Source organism: Pseudopodoces humilis, chromosome 3 (assembly GCF_049639895.1).
Source record: "Pseudopodoces humilis isolate 2021_Gansu_Grassland_sample_001 chromosome 3, ASM4963989v1, whole genome shotgun sequence".
Taxonomy (NCBI): Eukaryota; Metazoa; Chordata; class Aves; order Passeriformes; family Paridae; genus Pseudopodoces; species Pseudopodoces humilis.
Genome location: NC_142202.1, coordinates 49,774,094 through 49,794,971, shown reverse-complemented (window position 1 = coordinate 49,794,971; position 20,878 = coordinate 49,774,094). Strand labels below are relative to the sequence as shown.

General features: G+C 36.9%; 1 long non-coding RNA gene across 1 annotated transcript in view; it reads right to left on the bottom strand.

Moving 5' to 3' along the window:
* Positions 1-19,633, bottom strand: part of LOC148184642 (uncharacterized) — a 51,714-nt gene extending 32,081 nt beyond the window's left edge. Inside the window, exon 1 of the long non-coding RNA XR_015772232.1 lies at positions 19,574-19,633. This is a non-coding gene — a long non-coding RNA (uncharacterized LOC148184642). The remainder of the gene's footprint in view (positions 1-19,573) is intronic.
* Positions 19,634-20,878: the final 1,245 nt, after the last annotated feature.

The window sequence follows — 20,878 nt, the reverse complement described above, 5'->3', positions numbered from 1 at the left end:
ATTGTATGGATCTCTGCTCTTCAGGCTGGCTTCGTTGTGAGTCTTGGGTTTTCAGCATCTCCAAGCAGACCAGAAATGCAGCCCAACATTGACTGCTGCAAATGGTACAGCAGAGTCACAACCAGTCACAAAACTGGGATAATGTTTTGCCTCCCCAAAGTTGAATTTTCATCATGCTGACAGTGAGCTCATCATTCACACCAGACTGAGCCTGGACACAAATATCTCTTTCTGTATTAGTGGGTATTGCTGGAGTCAAGTCTGGAGTCAGACCCTTTCTTGTGAGAAACTTTCCTATCTGAGGAACAAGATCCCTACCTCCAAAGCTCTAAGCAGCTCCTGTTGCCAAGCACTAGAGCCAGAGCTCCTCTCTTGAATGTGGTGTTGTGTCATTCCTCCTTGCTCTCTCCCTTCCTGACCAGTTACCCCTCCAAATATCGAATGGCACCTTTCCCTCTAGACAGCAGTTTCTCAACTCTGTGTTGCAGCTGGTGTTTATCCCATTCCCCATGCTATCCTGGAAAGGGCAGGAGGTACTCTCCAACACACACCATTCTCCAAAACTTTAATATAAATTAACAATATGCCAAATTTCCCCTCCTCTAGTCTTCTTCTATCTTTTTCCCATTTCTTTTCAAATATGCAGCTACTTGAAGATGCCCTGGCTAATATGCTGACATGAGACTTGAATGTCATGCTGACATGCTGTAATCTTGTAGAGGAGAAATGAAACATATTATTGTTTAGAAATTAAAAAACATATAGTCTTCCCTCCCCCCTCCATCTTTCCTTGCCAGTTTCCGATTAGATTGCTAGCTTGGTTTTTTGTCCTTCTTGCACACAGCACACTCCTGAAATATTCTGTGTACTTTTTTGGATGCAGAAAGCTGTAATGTTCCACCCACTGCATTGCAGTTGTGACTGAGAAATAGTCTGCAAAATATATGGGACTCCCAGAAGATCTGAGACGCTATTATAAATATATTTAATGTTAATATCCTATGATAATGTTTATTTAGGAATCATATATGGCGTTAAATTGTGGCACTATTGCTCACCACAAGGACTGTACTTTCCTCCTTTATTTGAAGAGGTGCACTATTTTTATTTCATTTCAGTTTGATTTTCATGAAAACAGCTAGCTGCTTTTTCCTTAGCGACTGCTCTCTTACTGAAAAAATTGTTGTGTGAAAATATGATTTATGCCCAAAAAGCAAAGCTTGTCTTCACTGTGAGCCCAAGTGAGAGAAATGCCCACTTTAGAGCAGCCCTCTGCTTTCTTGGCAAGTCTGGATTGGGAGCCATCACTACATGGTACAGTGGAGCTCACAAACAATCTTCTCAGAAACAACTGCCCTAAAGCAGTTCTCAGGGGGTCTGAAGAATAAAGCCCAAGCCATTACAAAAGGTCAAGAGGTGGATATAATACTGTAGAGAATATAAATTCATGAGCTCAGATATTCTCCAAAACACAGGCTACAGTCAAAGGAAACAAAGCAACCATGTAAATTTATCATGTTGTCAGCAGATGAAATGTGGACATTTTATACTTTTCATGTACTCCAAAATTATTTTTCTAACAATATGAATATTATCCTAACAACTGATGGACCTAGCCATTATATATTAATTTAAATAAGATTTTCTTAACTAATTGCAGGAGTTTAAAATTAAGGAGCCACAGTACAAAGAGGAACAGCTTTAAATGTGTCTTGTTGGAATGGGAGGGAAGGCAGAAGGAAAGGGAGGGAGTTGAAGGAGGCAGAGAGAGGGAGGGAAGGAGGGAGATAAAGAAACTCCCTGTCTTAATTTCTGTCCCTACCCATCCCCACTGAAGCAGAAAGTGATGTAATAGCTTATAATTTGGCTTTTTTTTCAGAAAACTTGCAATAGATTTTGCTTCCAAAAACTCTTATACCTGGTATACAGGAGAATGTTATAACAACAGAATTCATGACATATTCTTTCTGTATTGTCAATTTGAAAAACTAGCTCTGTCAAGAACTAGTTTATTATGTGAAGAAAGTGCTCACTTTATTTTCTGGCTAGACACAATTCATTGTTTTCCTATGGGTGATGACAGATCTCCCCCCTGTTACAGCTGAAAGCTGCCAAACAGCTATTTGATGCTGTTAGGAAAAAACCCTGTAAGACAAGTAGAGAATATGTAAGCCTGATTTAGAAACTCCTCTAGAATTTGAAAAGCAAAAAGATGTTTGTTTACAGGTTAGTGGGATATTAGAAAACAAAGCCTAGCAAAGAGAATTTAAACATTCACCTCATTCTTATTTATACAAATAATTTTGTATGTGTCTTTGAACATCCTTGTTATGAAAAGATTTCTAAGTACAAAGCACAGTTTGGGGTTTGGTCTTTTGAGACTTATTGTTCCTGCCTGTAAGGATAAGATAAATACAAATATATATCACAAGAGTATTTTATGTTACTTTGATACATTGTTTTACGTTAATTTGATATTTATATATAGGTGTGTGCACCTTGCAGAAGTCTCTCAAGAAAACAAAGTATTACGTTTCCTGTTGTATATTATGTCTTATAATCTTTACAATCCTTCTTATTAGGTGATGAACTGCTTCTGAAACTGCTTGAGAAGTTAGGAAAGCATTACTGGGGGACTGTGGTAACAGTAATTCAGTTGTGATTCAAATTCAGAAGACCTTTTAGTCTCCTATTTCTATCCATGAGGTAAAATGATCATATAGAAAATAAGAAAGGTGTGCCTTCGCTCTACAAAAGGGTTATTTGTTTTGAATTAATATTATAAAAAAGGCTTCTTAAGTGAAGTGGCAGGTTATTCTGCAATTAAAAGATAAAACAGAATTTAATATTTACTGTCTTTGGTATGAAAGCTGATGAAGAATTCACAGATATATTGACCATACTTTGCAGAAGACATACCAAACATTCTTCACCAGGAATAATCTACACTCTGAACTCACATCTGCCTTTAACCGTTGTTTTAATTTTGAAAGATTATAGAGTGATTGGAGTAAAAGCAGTGACACTATAATAGCCTTTCCTTTCTCTCTATTTGGATGTTGAAGCCAACATTTGACACTGATTTAAAACAGATTTCTTAGAATACTTGTAAATCTTGCCAGGTATTTATCATCTTGACCAAACCCAGCACTGTATATCAGAAAGAAAAAAACAGTCATATTTGATGTTTTGATTATCCTTCTCTTGAAGAAGGATTCTGATCTGGGTGGCTTGACAGGCCAGAAGCACAACAACTATAGGGTCACATTCTGCAGTTTTTTGCTGCTTTAAAACCACAGTATATAAAAATGAAGCAAAACAAAAACACCTGTAATCTGGAAAAATCTAGAGAGGTGATTAAGATTTTGCAAGCAAACAAATAAAGCAGGTATATATACTTTTTTCCAGAAAGTATTTGCTCCTATAATTTAATGTGTATTTTAGAAAAGCTGTTCATTCATTCCTCAGTCATCTACACGAAAAATTATGTGTGGAATCATTATGGAGTAAGTCTGTTTATCAGTGAATGATTCATATATATGAGAAACTTAAAAAGTAAAGTGTGCAGATTTAAGTGCATATCATCTCAAAACGTCTGAAGTTATTTCTCATCACAGAAAGCCAGGCTACCTATGTAATCTTTTTGTATATACCTGTCAGAAATGGATGATGATCCTTGGCAAAGTCAAGACCTGAAAGTCACTGACAATAATTTGTCTCACATTTTTATTTTCCACTGTAACTCTGATGCTAGAATCGCTTACTGGTGTTTGCTTTTAGCCTTTCCATTTTTTCCTACAAAATGGCAGCATCTATTTATGTTCTCCCTTTATCTTAAGGTACCAGTATAGTGCTACACTGTACTGTAAGCTTTGACGAAGCCTCAAAATACTTGACATTTTCATGGTGCTTATTATATGAATATTAAAATAAATCCAGGGTCTCACATCAAGATAATTAGTAAGCTGATATTATGATCCCATCCGTAATCAAATCTCTGTTCATATATATATATATAATTAATTATTTCTTCAAAACCAAGCTTTTCAATTTCAGCTAAAAAACAGATAAAACACCAAGGAATAATTTTTGTGTTTTCTAAAACCCCATTTTCCTGCACACATGCACAAAAGGTGCAGATAAAATTTTTTTAAATCACAAATTTTTTGCAAAGTTTTTAAAAAATAATTTCATATATGTTTTAATGAAGATACAGTCATTGAGGAATGGCTTTCCAGTTGCAGTTAGGAACATCAACTGTAGCACACTTTCAAAAAACATGCATTTAAAAAAAATAGAAATAAAAAAATTCAGCCCTGAGCTTAAAAAAATCTTCAGCAAAATACATTTGCCATTCAGTTTTCAATATCTGGTAACAAAATAGATATGAGAATGCCTCAGAAAACCACTGAATTGAGTCAGATTTTGAGTTAGCTATTTATCCTGATCAATTATAAAATTGTCGGTGTATTCTGTGGGGGATTTTTAGGTTCTTGATATACAACAAGGTTTGAAAATTCCTTTTGATGCAGAGGAAAAGAATGTGAAAAGAAAGACCTTGGTGTAGAATAAAAGACATTTTTAAGCAGAATTCTGTATTTAATGCTAATAAATATGCCATTTTAATGCCTCAACAAGAAACTCTCATGGAGGTTTTCGCGTGCAAAAAGCAGCAGACCAGCTTTCCATGGCTACTGCTCCTTGCCTTTCACACCCGCCTCGTCTGCCAGCTGGATCTATCTTGAAGGAGAGACCTTAAATCCCTGCAAGCAGACTGTAAGGCACATGCAGTAGCAGCAGTGTACTGACATTTGCTAAGCACCAGCGTCCCTCAAGTGACTGGGAGCGAAGCCATTGACGTCACTGAACAATAGGCAAAATATTTCCTCCTCCTCCATAGTCCTGAACTGTAAACACCCAGCTTGCACACAGCAGGCTGAACATTTGGGGAGAGGCGGAGAAGGAGAATGTGAAAAACTCTCAACTGATGCTGCTGAAAACAAGCAGCTGTTTCTGCATAACCAGTCTCGTCTTATTCCTTCCATTTTGCTGTGAGGATTGCTGGTTCCCCCTTAGTGTAGGTCACGCAGTAAAGAAGATAAAGCTAAAATAAACTGTAAATAAAACTATGTCCACTGAACTTACAGGGAATTTTTTGAAGTGCCTATTAATTACAAGTTTAAAAAAAACACACTCTTTTTCTCCCTCTTTCTGTCTCTGTTATGGATAACTGCAGTATAGTTACTGCATCCATGTGTTTTGGAGAAGGTGTGGTGGACTGAATGTAAGTGAATTTCATCTCAGTCACCGTCTCTTCATACAGCTACATTATTGCAAGCCAGAGAGAAAAAACCCCATAGATGATAATTATAATAATAAATCACATAGTCAATGCTCTAGATTTGCTGTAAAGACTGGTTTAACTCCTGGAGTTGGAGAGTTATGGTTATGACATAGGCAGAAAACAAAAGGGCAGAGTTAATTGTGAGAATTTTTACAATACATTTATTTTTGAAAATTACAGGGTTTTTTGTGACTTTATTAAAAGAAATACTGATGCATGAAATCATTAGGATTTGCCAGTTACTTGACAGAATATTGATATTATGGTATGAACAGTTAAGCAGTTCTGGAATGTTGTAAATGCAGGGAAACTAATTCAGCTTTTTTCTTTGCAGCCTCTTGGAAGCAGCTGCAATCCTGCAACCTTCCCACTTTCCAGAGCATCCCTCGGAAGATCCCTGGAGTGCAGGAAAATGAGACCACTAGAAACAGGGAGCAGTGTGGTGCTGAAAAGAGGCCAGAAATGCTGTACCTCCAAAAAAGCTCAGGAATACCACTGAATCAGGGAGCCCTGTAAGCTTCTGTAAGCCTTTTCATGGAATGCAGCAGCTTATTTGGTCCATCAGTGTGAACTAGAGAAATGAATCTCACCAGGAGCCTTGATCCAAAAGCCAGCACTGGAAGAAACCCTCAGAAATAGCTCCATAAAGATATTAGTTTTCTTTTTAGAGCCTTGTCTGAAAAAAATCAGCTTGATGTGCCTGGAATGGTTTTAGGAGTGTAAAAAAAATGATTGTGCCACCTGATTGCTAACTGAAGAGTTATGTCTATGGGAGTCAAAGTGATCCAGGCAACCATAAGGTCTGTCTTCCTTGAGCCTCATTTAGGCTTTGCTCACTTTGACCAAGGTGGTGAATAAGCCCCCTTGGACATATTTGTTCTCAAACAAAGGTAAAGAAACCATGCCCATCACCATTTTCTGCAGAAGGCAGCCAAGTAAGACCCGGGGAGGGGCACCTTTTCTCCCTCTCCAGTGTGGCTCTCTGTTGAACGAGGCTGTAAGGAGGCACATCACATTTGCAGCATATATTGATTTATGATTTCAAAGTGCTGAACAAACAGTCATTTTTTCCAAACAGACCATAAGCAATTGCTCATTATCCCGCATTTAATATGCAGGGAAAGTAGGTGGGCAAATAACCTAGTTTGCTATTCAATTACTCCAGTGAGCCACGATGTTGCACTAATGCTGCTTCGTGTCCAGCTGCTCTGCTCATGCTGAATTAGCTGTGCTGCTGAGAGTGCCCAGCTGAAAAAGAATGAACCTCATCACCTCTCCTGAGCGTGCAGCAACAGCACACACAATTAATTGTACTTCTGGGGCTTGACACCTACTGTTTCATGTGTTTTGATCCATTTGTCGATGTGGTGGCACTGAACCTCTGCACCCTGTCTGCGCTTTGACACAGAAAACAGTGGCTGAAATGCAACTTCTCATCTTACCAGAGAAAAGGCATATGGAAAAGCAACACTTTGCTGGCCTGCTTCCCTTTTTTCTCTTTGTCATTTTTGTCTTTGCATGGGTTAATCCATGGTCAAATGCTGTACTTCTTGCTGAGCAAGGTGGCAATATCAAAACATGTAGTGAAATAAAGTAGCTAGATTAAACGAATGAACTGGTGCCTGACATGACCATTTCACACAAGTATGTGTAATACTAGCAAAAAATGCTATATTTCTGATCTGATCAAATCTCACTCTTTCCCTACCTACACCTGAGCAACTATCTACAATGCAAAGCAATGCATCCCCTATTAGGGGCTGGGAAAGCCTTTCACAGATTTGGGAAGCCAAGTATGCAGAGATATATTTAGAAGCCTGAATTTAGTGAGTGTAGCCTGGGCTGCACAGCTGAGAAGGTCTCAGATCTTTGTGTACACCCCAGTTGTATCCCAGTCCCAGAGAGATGTTCAAGCAAGTTTTCTAAGGGAGGAAAACTCAGACATCTGGATTTGAGAGAGGCTAAGACTCTAGGACAATCTGTAAAAATATTTGCCACTCAGTCTTATGTCTATCTTGGCATTTTCCTTGAGAAGTAGTGTTGCTGGAAGCCAAGTGCAGACTGAGAGAGGGTTACATACTCTTTGGGGAAGAGCCTAAAAGAACAGCCTCGAATGTTAAGTACATTTACTTCATTCATAGTAATGCATTTTTAAGCGTACCTTTAGGTGAACATTTGCGCATTTAAGTTTTACTAGTGCAAATACTGAAAGAAAATACATCTTACTTTGGTTGCTTGCCCACACTGATGTGAACATCATTTGATACATTCTTACTTGGTAAGAACACTTGGTAAATTCCAAGGTTTTCCACCTTTTCCCTTTCACACAGCTGAAAACATATTTCATAGTAAATATTGTATATAGGACACACAAACATTTCAAGCTACTTCCTGAACATGTGTCTTGAAGAAATAAAGGATGGGAAAAGAAGTGACAGAAAGAAAACCAAAGGAAAATTTCCCTCACTGAAGGAAACATGCCTTTTGCATTTTGATAACTCCATGTATAGCTGAACGGATTTTACACAAATTTGCCTTCAGGCAGAGCCTGAGGAGAGAAAATGCTGTGAAAGTATGAGAAAGCTACTCACAGCAATGAAGTCTCTACAATTCAAACTTCAGTGTGTTTGCATAAAATTAAAAGTTAACAGAATATAATATTTCCTCTTGTTCCCATCTGAGCTAAAATGAAAGTGTAATATACCTGAAAGATTATAAGCAGCATTTTCCCTTCCATTAATTGGACCTATGACAACCAGAAAAACCAAAGGTAAAGTTAAACCACATGTGTATAATTCAAAACATGAGCAGATTCTTAAACTTATGCACAAAGTGTCAAGGAATACTTTGAAAAATAGCATCCCTGCACTCTCAGAAAACAACAGCAGAATCATTGTGTGGCTGAATTTTCAAAGGCTAATGTGTCTATAAACAACAGTCTATAGAAATTTGGTTTATAGATCCTGCTTTAGGATCTGCCATGTTATAGGAATGTCACTCATGTTTAATTATGGCTTTTCTTTCTTTAGTGAGTCCTTCAGCAGTCAAAAGAGGGAAGTTTATTTAAAAACGGGTTTCTATGTGTCCATAAAGTCTTGGCATGAATAGGTTAATTATTTAAATATCCTTACTGGGATTTGGAAATCTGAACTTGTGACTCAGATTGTGAATTTTGTCAGGTATGGTACAAGCTGAGGTCTAGACTGATTGTATGTGAAGTAGGTATTGATATCTAAAGCAACTGAAGAAAAAAAATATCCTCTTCACAAGACAGAGTTTTGACATGGAAACCAAACCATTCTCTTGAGTATCTTCTTGAATTTCTCTGCATGTCACCTTGAATCCATATTGCTGTTGACACACAAGAATTTGCTGACTGGGCAATGTTTCTGGTCCTTCTGTAACAGCTAGACATTTATTCCCAGCACAAGTATATTTGTTGAAACCACAAAGTGAACACGGTAGGTAAAAAAGTTATTATAAAAGAAATTAGATCAACAACGTTAAAAATCAAAGACAAAATACTGTTACATACCTCTGAGCTGTGGGTTTTCTAACTACTACTGATATACTTGCCTCAAAATGTTATGCTCTAGTTCAGAAAAACTCCAGGATCTGTAAAAATAAGACAGTGTGCTTTCTTCTGCTTGGAATAATTGAGCCCAGTGGAAATACTGGGAGAAGCATCTTGGTGATGCTTCAGTTTTTAGGAAAGACTAGTGGCAACGTAAATTACTGCATATCTGATAAGAGGTGTTCATAAAACCTTGATGAACTGTAAAAGAAAAGTTGAAGTCAGTCTTTCATTGAGCACATAAGTTAGCTTTTATCCAGTAACTAGTGAACTGTAGAGACTTGATTATACATCTGTTGAAGTCAGTACAGCTTTGACACATTAAGGAAATTAACACAGGTAGGTCTATTGTTCTCACTCTGACTAATTGCAAGTTTAAAATTAGACATTAATCAAAGAACATTTTAATGTCCTTCTGCAGTGGGAAGAGAATTTGTTCCTACAAAACTTCCATTATTCACAGCTCCCTGTATAAGCAAAGATTCTTTTCTGGCCCCTTGTCTTGTGTGGTAGGTCACAGAAGATAAAATTTTATAGTGAGGACAGTGGAGTGGCTTTAGCTCACAGAATCTTACAATAAATACACAGTGATTACCTTGTACCAGGGCAAATTGGTGATGTTTTCTTTATTATGGATGGCAAAGAGTCAGAGACCTACCAAGCAAACCTCCTAGGAAATCTTATGCAGCCTGTAAATATTTGCTATTTTTAAAATTCTCCTAATATGCAGTAAACAAGAAATAAAATTGAATTAGTGTAAAACTCAAGAAATTCCATGTTGTGCACAAATCAAACTAATAAACTAATAAAGGCTAAGATGCTGACATGCAAGGTCAGAGCAGCTGTTCCATGACTTGGCTAACCACCAAGGTTGCCTTGACATTCCTCATGTTATTTATAATTCTGGAAGTTAAGAGTAGATTTATTTATTTAATAGGAGGCTCAATCTATTGCTCCAGAGGTACCTTAGTAGAAAGTACTGATATACCTCAAAGGGCAATGCTTATGGATGGCTGAAACTATAAGGCAAGCAAAACAAAGCAGACTGGAAGCTCACCAGGAGTTTTGAGATGTATCAGTAAATAACAGCATACTTCTTTTGGCTGTAGATTCACTGTGGATTTAGATGAAGGATATTATTTCATCCACCATTTTCGTGGTTAATTTGCAACCACGGTGTTTATATAAAGTAAATAGTTGGAAATGGAAACTTGATTCTTTGCTTACTGGTCATATCTCAAACCTGAAGTGCATTTCAGGAGTTTAGCTCAGAACCTAACTTATACACAGCCAGCATTTTACATTCCTATCTAGAACTCGCTTACTATCTTTCTCTTAACCCTGATTATTTATTGCCATCAATCTTTTTCACACAAATGCAAATGAAGTAGAAAAAGGTTAGAAAATATTATGACAATGTAAAATGCATTCACATACTTTTTAAAAAGTGCAAAAGACAACCATGTAAACCCACAAAAAACAATATCATGGGGATAAATTCCATAGGAAATTACAGTGTGAGGTCACATCATAGCATGTTTAGAAAGCAGTCTTTGGAATACTCAGCAATTAGTCTTTGGAGTTATTTGACTGTAGGGATAGACCAGCACTGTGTAACACCCTGCCCTAGCAACTGGTTAAGCTCGTGAGGATGTGGAATGCAGTTATTCTGCAAGATACTGACCTAAGGAAAAAAAGAGGCTGTTCAATATCATGCCAATATTTCTTTTCACTTCAGATTGAAGGTTCTTATTTTTTGTTACCCCTCTTTGTTTTTCAATTTCTTTTGTTTCAGGATGACTAAATTATCTACAGAATTTTGCTGCACAAACTGCCAGGAGTAAATTTAGTCAGCAAAAAGAGTTTAAGAAAAGCAGACTCTGGATTTACAGGAAAAAAATGGACCTTAAATCAGGTGCCTGAAAAAAGAGACCAGAAAATGAAGATTCAGACAACAACTACATTTATTTTCTTTTCACGCATTCTTGTCAAAAACTGCTGTTAGTTGTGGCATATCTTTACTTGAATGCTGCTTTCAATTGAACTACAATTCTACTGCTCTTTTGCTTTAAATGAAGGTAGCCATAAGAAGGAGCAATTTCATTAACCAGATTTCTAGAAGAAGCTCTAAGAGAAAAGTTCAGCCTACATAGTAAGAAGCATGTTCATTTAGCACTTGCCATATGCCACCAAAGCTGTTAAGGTTCAAATGTTGAGCATCAAACTCTCGGAGTAGATACTTTACATGAAAATGCAGGGGGAAAAGGTAATTCACAGCTATCAATAAAGGCTTTGAATCTTAGTTATTCTTAACTGTGCAATTGCAGTCTCAAGCCATGAGATTTCCAACCTGCCACGGAGTCTTAACATTTTGGGAGCATTTTCAGCTTTGCAAAAGTCAGAAATCTGAAACACCCTATCTCACAATAAATAGTTAAAGACATGGGCCCTTAATGCGTCTGCATATTTTTTTATTAAAACCAGTAGTGTTGAGGAGATCTCAATGGATTTTATTCTTTGACAGAAACACTCACCTAATCTTTTCCTCAGAGAAAAAGTGTTTTTGAAAAACGTACTTTAATTGAGACTTTTTGTAACTAAGGCATTCAGAATATATTTTTTTCTAATTCAGAAATTCACGTTTTATTAATTCTTAAGCACTAGATAGTTTTTCATAATGGCATACCATTGTTAATCAAAAGGTCTCCTCTGTATTTCTTGGAGTAAAGCCAAAGCAAAATCACATTATGCCTGAAGGGGAATGCAAATGATCTGTCTTCCTTATTGCCTATCTCATTTCATATGTTTTTTTAATGAATATATGAATTTTCTCTCCTAAATTAAATTAAAATTCTGTTTTATATACATACACCTACCATTCCACTGCCCTCTGCTGGAGGGAATATATCCTATAGCACATTTATGGAAAAGTAATCTGTGGTTAGCAAATTTATGGAAAAGTAATCTGTGGTTGGCAAAAGGCTGGTGTTTCTGGACCCAAAACCATGGTGTAACTCTCTTGGTGAAGCCTGCAAGGGACATCCACAGGCAGATGTTTGATCAATATCTGTCTCCAGCAGAAATAAACATTCCATTCAAAAAAGTAAGAACACCAAGTTAAGAGTACATGGAGACAGCACAGTTAAGTACATAAAAATTAGGAAATGCCAGAGCTAAAGTTCCAAGTGGAAATGTGTCTCTAATCCCATGTGCACATGCATTTACAGTGCAGATTTTGTTTTTATGGAGGAAAATCTAATTATTTTTCTACATGGTTTAGGGGGTCTCTCAAATTCAGGTTGTTTTTTCAGTGTGGTTAGTTGTAGGTAAGGATTTGTCTGAACCTACTGTCTGTATTAACTGCCCTAAAATAATGTCTGGTGCTTTTCTACTTTTTGTTATTGGAACCAGCCCATCTATAAGCATGAGGTGAAAACCAATTTAATTCATAAACAGACTGAGCACACAAAGTCAGTCTGGACTGTTTGAATAATCTTTAATTAATAAATGATTTTGCAGAATAATACATTAAGGTACCACTTACTACTGAGTCAAATAACTATTTATAACTAGTATTTTGCATAAGCAAAGGGCAGCACTTAAATCAGCACTTGCCTCACTTCAGGCATCTAGGTGGTAACAAAGCAATCACTCATTCAAACACAAAACACTAAATGAAAATGAGCAGATCTCTTTAATGCACTGTCACTGGCAAAAAACAATCAATATGATGATTTAACATTTATCAATGCTTATTTAACAGTTATCTTGCTGCATTACAAAATTTCTCCATGTTTTTCACCAGTAGAGCTTCTCACTGGAAACTGCTTTAGGTCAAAAGCTGGTAAAAGAAACTGGGAAAAAAAACAGCATTCAGAAAGTCTTCCTATATACTTTCTTTTGTTTTCTATTTAGTTTGCAATGACAGATCTGCAAACCAGTTTTCCTATTCTGAATTCATTCTGAGGAGCAGAGGGAAAAATGAGAATCTAAGATCTTACTTGCTTCAATTTGAGATATTCTCACTAACTCAGATTTACTTACAGATTAAGAATGAAAAATTATATGTGCCTTCTAGGTTTAAGGTACTACATATCCTATAAGTGACACAACTATAAAATCCATTTGTAAAATCATTTGCTTTTATTTCTGCTGAACTTTTGCTATAAGACAACTGAATTTAGTCACAAACTAAACGCAAGAAATATTTTTGCTTAAAATAATGCTCAGCATACAAGCCAGTCATTCAAATTTTTATCAGAAACCGGTATTGTTGTTCTCTTGCAGTTGTCAAACTAAATTTTCTTTTACAGAGCATTACAGTAACACAAGTAAATGCCTCTTGGAAAGAGTTTGTTAGAGACTGGAGAAGTCCTTCTCTTGTATTACCTGCAGGCAGCACAATGTTCAGCAAGTCCCTTGGACCCAACTGGATGTGGTAGGAAAATCTAGTTAAACGGATTTTTTTAATTTTTTTTTTTTCTGGGGATGATGATTTTGTGCAGCTCTGGAGCAGAATTTCTAAAGAAGCCGTGCTGGACCCAGCCATGTTTTGCTGCTGAGGAGTCAGGGTACAGAGAGTACAAACACAGCAGGCTCCCAGACTTTGGGCAGGGGGATGTGTAACCTGGCATCACCAGCACACTCAGGCAGTGTAACTTCTCCACTTGAAGACTTCTTTCACAGACCTTTAAGTCCTTTCCCTATAACTGAAACCCCTGAAGGAAAACAAAAACATTCCTGACTTGAGTTGCTGAGGGAAATGAGTGATTTGTGTGTGTCTGTTTGACAGATGCTTACCCGTTCTTCCAGGTCCCAAGGCTTTCCAGAAAATAAGCCACAAATCTGTTCCCCACTGGTTCAGGCAGGAAAATTTCCTGGTACAAGAATATATTTTTCTTTCCCTTCAGCTGAACCTTTGCCCATCTTCATGTAGTAGGCCTCACTTGAATAGAGAGATTATTCCCTGAGTATTTAAATACATAGGAAAAAGCAATTTCTGTAGAAGTACAGAATGACCTCATGCCTGTATCATTTTTCTCACCAGTCTATTTTGGAGGCAAAGACAGGATCCTGGTGTGTGCAGCTCAAAGCCACCCAACCTACAAGACTGACAGTCTCTTGGGGTTCCTCTCATGGTTCTCAACACAGGGCAAAAATAATCAAGAAGACCGTGAATGTTTTAGGTAATATAACATTTGAAAGTAAGTGCATGTGATGTTGCCTTCATCAGTGATTTCCTCATCAATTTGTTGACAGCATGGAACGCAGTGGAGTCTGGTCATAACTGCTGAAATGAAACAAACTCCATCTTAACTCCAAACAAAGTTACTGTTACCTTGTGTGTGTACAGAACTAGCATGAAAATGAAGCTTAAGAACAAGACAAATAAACCTAACCAAACCTCAGGCTAACTGGAAGACACTGGGAGAGCAATGGTTTAAAAGGTGATTTTAATTTCCAGAACCAATTCAAATCTTTGCTGGCTAAAGACAGGCACAATAATATTAACTGTTGGCCTTATAACGGCACCTCACAACAGTGGCACAGACAGGTGTGTCAGTATTAAGATTTCCCACATTTCTGCCTTAAAATAGAGGAAAAACTATTAGTTTCTAGAAGCTTTGGGAAGGACATAGTATTGATCTTGTATACATTTTTTCATCCTCATAAGTTATTGAAAGCTATACTAAAGAATTTAGTTTCAGTATTAAAATATTTTGTTCTACAGTCACAGTGCAGGGGGAACAGAAGAAAAATTTTTCAGCCCTCTGCCATGAAAATTTTCTTTTCTCAGAAGGTCCTCTTGGTTTATTGCTTATATATTCCAATGCTAAACATTGAAATTATACCTTTCATGCAAAAGAAGAGTGTCCCTCACCTGCAGCTTGAACTGGTCAAAGGAAGGTTCTAAATCCTAAACCAAAACTCTTCCAGTTGACTTGGAAGCTCATACATACAGCAGAACACCAGGCTGGTGAGCTCTTTGCAGCCTGTGTTGCTAAGGAGACGAGGAACTGGTTTTGGAAAGCAGTGTTTAGTACATTTATATAACAAGGAGTTGCAGCTTTCAGTGCTGCAAGTGTACAGATTTCTGCAGTAATATATATTAGATATGTTTGAAAGGGCTGTTTTTTTCACACACAAAAAAAACAAAACAAAAAGAACAAAAAAAACACCAAAAACAAAACAAAAACAAACAGAAAAAATTTAAAAATAAAAAACAACAACTACTACAACAACAGCAACAACAACAAACATATACAGGAGAACAAGTGAAGAAATATTTGAGACACCATTAAGAGAATTTTTTTAAATTTGTGTTTATTTATTTTTCTTCTCACACTACTTGGGTAATCAGCATTGAAGGAGTCAAAAAATTCTGAAGACAAGAACTGACTTAATCTCAGCCAGGCCCACACAAAACACTGCCTGAAGGTTGTACACTACTCCAGACCCATTCATGAGGCCAGCCAGGAGCTGAGATGCAGCAGCCTCTGTCCAGTAAGGATTCTGAGCTGTAAAGATGCCTCCTTCCTCATCCTGCAATTAAACTGAGGTAGGGCTGACTGGGACAGAATCATTGCAACCCGAGCTGAACTGTTTTCTTGCCTATTCTTAATGTGCAGGTGCATTTGATGACCAGGGGTTTTCAAGGAAACAATTTTTCTTCTAAAGCATTCTCTCTGGTTCAGTTTTTTCATTTTAGCTGCCCATTTTGACAGTGTATTTAGAAGGCTATACTTCTCCCTCTTGGTTTAAGGGAGTTGTAGAGTTTTTTAGACTATATTCACTAATTTCCTAATAAATAAATAAAAATATCCCTAGCACAGTGATAACTTCTATTTAATAATTTCAACACAAAGTAATAAGACAATGACATTGAAATATAATTTTCTAATTTGTTTGACACTTCAAACAGAAACATATATTTAAAAGTTCTCTCTTCTACCACCAGTCAGTTTTGTAGTTAAATTGAGACCTTTGCTAAAATACTTACTGAGGAGAAGTTAATTCAGAGAAATTAGTTTTGCATTTAGTTCCAAAAATTACTGGTATTGTGTGGTCTAAAAGCTTTTGTGAGTTCTTATTTCAAATAAGAATATACTGGCTGTCATATTAATATAGTCGCTATAGAAATAAATGGGATCAGTTCAATTTATTCACTTCCTTGTAGAGGTACACAAGATTCTGTCAAACTACAGGAATCACGAGTTTTCTGAAAGTTGGCTACTAAAGTAAAAATTAGTAACAACATATGTCCTGCTTCACATGTTTGGGAAAAACAGACATTACTTTCTGCTCCCTAAAATCCAGATTTGCTAACAAAATAAAACAGAGTCCTTTTAACAAATTCTACATTTGCAGGATAAAACACTTCAACTATATTAATTCTTGGTATTTAAATACCCTAATGAAGGCAGGAGCCAGGTACTGTAGAAGCACATTCAAAATGACAAAATCTGAATCAAAGAATTTACTGACTAGCAGAGAGTATTACAGACAAACGCCGGAAGAACAATTTCCCTGGTATGTTATTCATCCAATGGCAGGAATAGGAAATCCACAGGCTTTATAATCCTCAGGTGATTTAAAATAATTAGAAATTGTTCAGAAGCACATTTCTACTTCTGTCTTAAAGGAGTTGACCTCAACAGAAAACAATGTTGACCACAACCCATGTAAAATAAGCTCATACAACTAATAACACCTTGTTGAGCACCACTGGTGTTGTAAGAAACCTAAGCTGAATGGCTTTTATTTAATAATAAGCTCTGTCCATTGTGAAACCAAAGAAGAATATATCTAGATATGAGAATAGGTGTCCTATATGCTGAAAGGCACAAACAAATATTTCCCAGAACTGGTGAAATAATCATGGGCAAAGCCTGACTTCTATGTAGTGCAATAAGATCTCCTTAAATGCAAGTTGTTACTAAGAAGTGTCTAACTTTGGGACTCTTTGCTTCTCCAGTTCTTTGCTATACAAATGATAGATTGTTTCCAGATTACTGCATGAATCAAGAGTATATTTTCTGTTACCTTAAAGAGGTTGCATTGGTGGCAACCAAGAAGAAGGCTCTGTGTTTCCCTCACTCTGGCTACTGTAGTCTAAGTAAAACTGAAATTTCTGGAAAGGAGAAGGAAGGGGGAATTGCATGTTTTCTCAAGAGCAAGCTCAGCTCTGCAGAACTTCTTTAATGCAGATGGAAAAGACAACAAGAGAAATGGTGAGCAGCATGAGTACAGACTGGGATATTCCTGAGAGGACCGAGCTTCTTGCCTACATCATTGCATACAGATTCAAAGCTGAGCTCTGGAGGAAACAGATCAGAGAACAAAAAATTCCTAGGAATGGAGAGAAGGCTTCAGTCTTTATTTCAGCCCACAAAGTCACTGGCAGCTGCTGATTTTGGTAGAATTTGGAGAAAGAACTCTCATCCTGCAAGGAACAGTGGTTGGGGTTGATTTTTTCATGATTCCTTTATCCAGTGTCCTGATGTTCCTTGTTTCCTGAGCCATCTTCTCCAACTGTGCTTGCTTTTGTGCTAATGGCACAAGCAATATTAAAATTTGGAGATTTTATAGCTTACATAAAAGAAAGTATGACCAGAAGACAGCAGAGTGGTTCTGTTCCTAGATTTTAGCCAATTCAGTGCTGAGAGAGGAGAGGCATAAGCACCAAGTAATCCAAGGCTGGAATATCAGGACACAGATATCCACAGTGTTCTGCTAACACATTTGTTATTAAGCTGCTTTTAGGATTATGTTTAGAGGAATAGGAAATGATAATGCTAAGCAGTTCGAAGGGCAGCTGCATCAAACAGCAGGTATCAGAGACAACTAGCTACCATCAAAAGGCTTGAAATCTGCAATTTTTACAACTAGCTCATCTGTACAGAGCTCAAAACCATATTCGGTATCACAAATAGAAATATTGTGGCTGACTGGATCTTGGAGACAGTTCTTGAAAATCAAATATTTTCCACCAGAATTTCTCAGCTGCCCAATATTTAGTATCTGTGCATGATCAAGAAATTAGGTATACAAGTATCCTATTCTGCCTAAACTTAAAAAATGCCAAATATTTGTTTCCTAGGAGAAAAAGGTGAAATTATAGAAGTTTGATTGTTTTTATTAGCTCTTTTTAACTTTCACCTATTATTCAATAATTTTTGTTTCAATCAGACCGTAGGAAAAACTACTAAATTAAGGATTTTCAGTATGATTTGCTGAATGTAAATTAATCTGTTTGTATCAAGCAAGAGAACAAAGTGGGACATTTGATCTGCATTATCAAGTGAACTAAAAAATCCTGGGCAACAGATGTTAATAAACATGCACAACACTTCCACAGATTTCTGAAGTAGACTATAAGGAAAGAAATTTGATTCCTGCTCTTCAAGTTGACCTTTAATTTGGTGGTCATTGGAATCAGATCACTGTGGCCTCAGTCTAGCATAGTCCTTCATCTTTCATCCTAATAAGAGTATAGTAGCACATCCTAATCAGAGGAGTAATGCACTCCCAGCTATGTATTAAGTTATGTCTTGAAGGACCATAGGACCTAAGAAAAATTAGAATTAATGTATTTTGCATTCCTGGTGGCAGATGATTTTAGAAATAGTGGTAATGAGATAACAGTGGACCTGTGAAAGAAAAAATTACTCATCAATTGGAAAACAAGACCAGAGCTTGTTAACAGGGCATTTTTTAGAAGACTGACTATATAATCTTTCTGGTAATTCATTAACATTGCCTAATTCTAAAGTTTGCTCCTGTTTTCCAAAACCATGAGATTTGATAGGTTTTTTCCAAAAAATCATGAAGATTCAGGGTGAAATTTTCGACAACATATTAATTTTAAAAGCTAGCACATTGATGATCTGAGTCACACCTGCAGTTATACATCATCTTTCTGCCACTAAACCCGAACACTTGCTCATTGCACTTTCAAACTTGTCCTTATACCCTGCTGAAAGTTATATTTCAGATTATCGCAGGAGGATGGCTGTTGCCTGCACAAAGAGTTTAACGAGATTAGTGACTCTCTAGAGAACTGGTTTTCTTTGAATTTTTGTCCACAGTCAGGCTTTTCACCACAAAGATTAGAAGCAAAAACTGAAGTTTAATCAAGGAAAGCAAAAGCTAAAGTTCTTGATTTCAAGACTGGAAACTTACAGAAGTGAAGGAAACAAAAAAAAAAACAATTGTAGATCATACCTAGCAGTATTACACTATGAGCCTTGAGGGATTATGTAAAACATTCTTACTCAAGGAACAGCTTCAGCTCATACCACTTAATGCCCATCCTGGCTGCTGCTCTTAGTATGGATTAGAACTAGTTTGAAGACCTGAGCAGTTCCCACACTGCTAGAGTTCATAAAATTCTTTTGTGAGTTATTTTCTCCCTTTACTCAGAACAGAACCTTATCCCCTTTCTCAGCTCTTCTTTGGCATTGTTAATGTGTAGGAATACAGTTTCTGTATCTCCACAATGATGAGTGTTTTGACTCCTGTCCCCCCACCCTGTCTTTCAGAAGAAGCTATAACAGGAGTTTTACCTTTAGATAATTAGCAAGTATCTGAAGTGCATGGGATCACCCACAGCATTAATGAATATGGATGAGTATTGAAGGAGAAAGAAAACTTACTTTCAGTGACTGTGGTTCTTCTGCTTTCTTCTTCAGAGCTCAGTCCAAGCTTCTCCTGCAGGTGCTCCTGTGGTTGAAGGGAACTGCCTTCTTATCTACCTTGAAAATGGAAGGAGAGTGAAGGTGAAAGAGTATTTTTCTAAGTCAGTTTAGAAGACTTGACATCCTCAGAGCTGAGGTCATCAGTCTTGCCCAGAACCGACAACAAAGACGGATTAGTAGTCAGCTTAAGTGCCAAAGCCTCTCGACAGTTTGAAAGTCTATTGACTGTCCAGATTCAAAAGAAAACTGTGTCTAGGCAAGAAATTCTTATGCATGTACAGATCACACTGTTTGTAACCAGGAATTAAAAGGACAGCGATTTCTGATTAAAACCTAAACTTGTGTCTATGGCTAAAATACGCTTGCAAAAAGATGATGATGATGAAAGATGAAACTAGCTGCAGAAAGGTCATGATTGAAATGCAGAGATAAAATATTAATTAACATGAATGGATATTTCAGGTTACCATAAGCAAAAGGGGCACAAAAAGTACTGTGGGGTCAGAGCTGAGTGCAACCTTCATAATGTTTAACATTATGAAAAAATCAGTAGGAAACAGAACAAAACAAAAAAACTCCACCCCAAAACCTGTGAATGAAATAATATGAAAAGAATTTTGTTTTGGCAAAAAGACATGATATGGAAAGAGTTTTGTTTTGTCAAAAATGTTTCTCTCCACTGTTTAACTGCTCTGATTCAGCTGAGTAGCTTAGATGATGCAAGGGACACAGGCATCTGCAAGGAGAACAGCACCTTCCAGGCATATCTAAGGCTAAACAGGGTCTGACTTAAGCACCTGCAAAATAAAAAACACATCATAACATGAATACACATGTAGAAAACACTCAACAGAGAATTTCCTTCCTTTGCATGTTTCAACTGAGGAGGTTTATGGAACATTTCCAATTCGACTTCCAAAATGTGTCCATCTAAGCCTAACTTTTAGTACAAGTTAGAGTTTTAAGTGCTAGTCTGTACTAAAAATGATACTTATATTTTAAAAAGTTATCTCTGCATATAAATGTTGTTGGCTATATTCTCGCTCCAATAGGATTTAAAGCTTTGCTAGTTCAGATTTCCATCAGTAAATACATTTTACTCAGCAGGCATTACGACACAACTAAATCCAGTCTCCTTTCAAATATTCAAAGCAAGGAGAAGGTTGAGGGCAGCCCATGGCACAGATCAAAACCCACAAATTAAGTAACTGAATGAGAAAAATAAGAGGCATTTGGCAAAAATTTCCTTTCACAATAAACCAC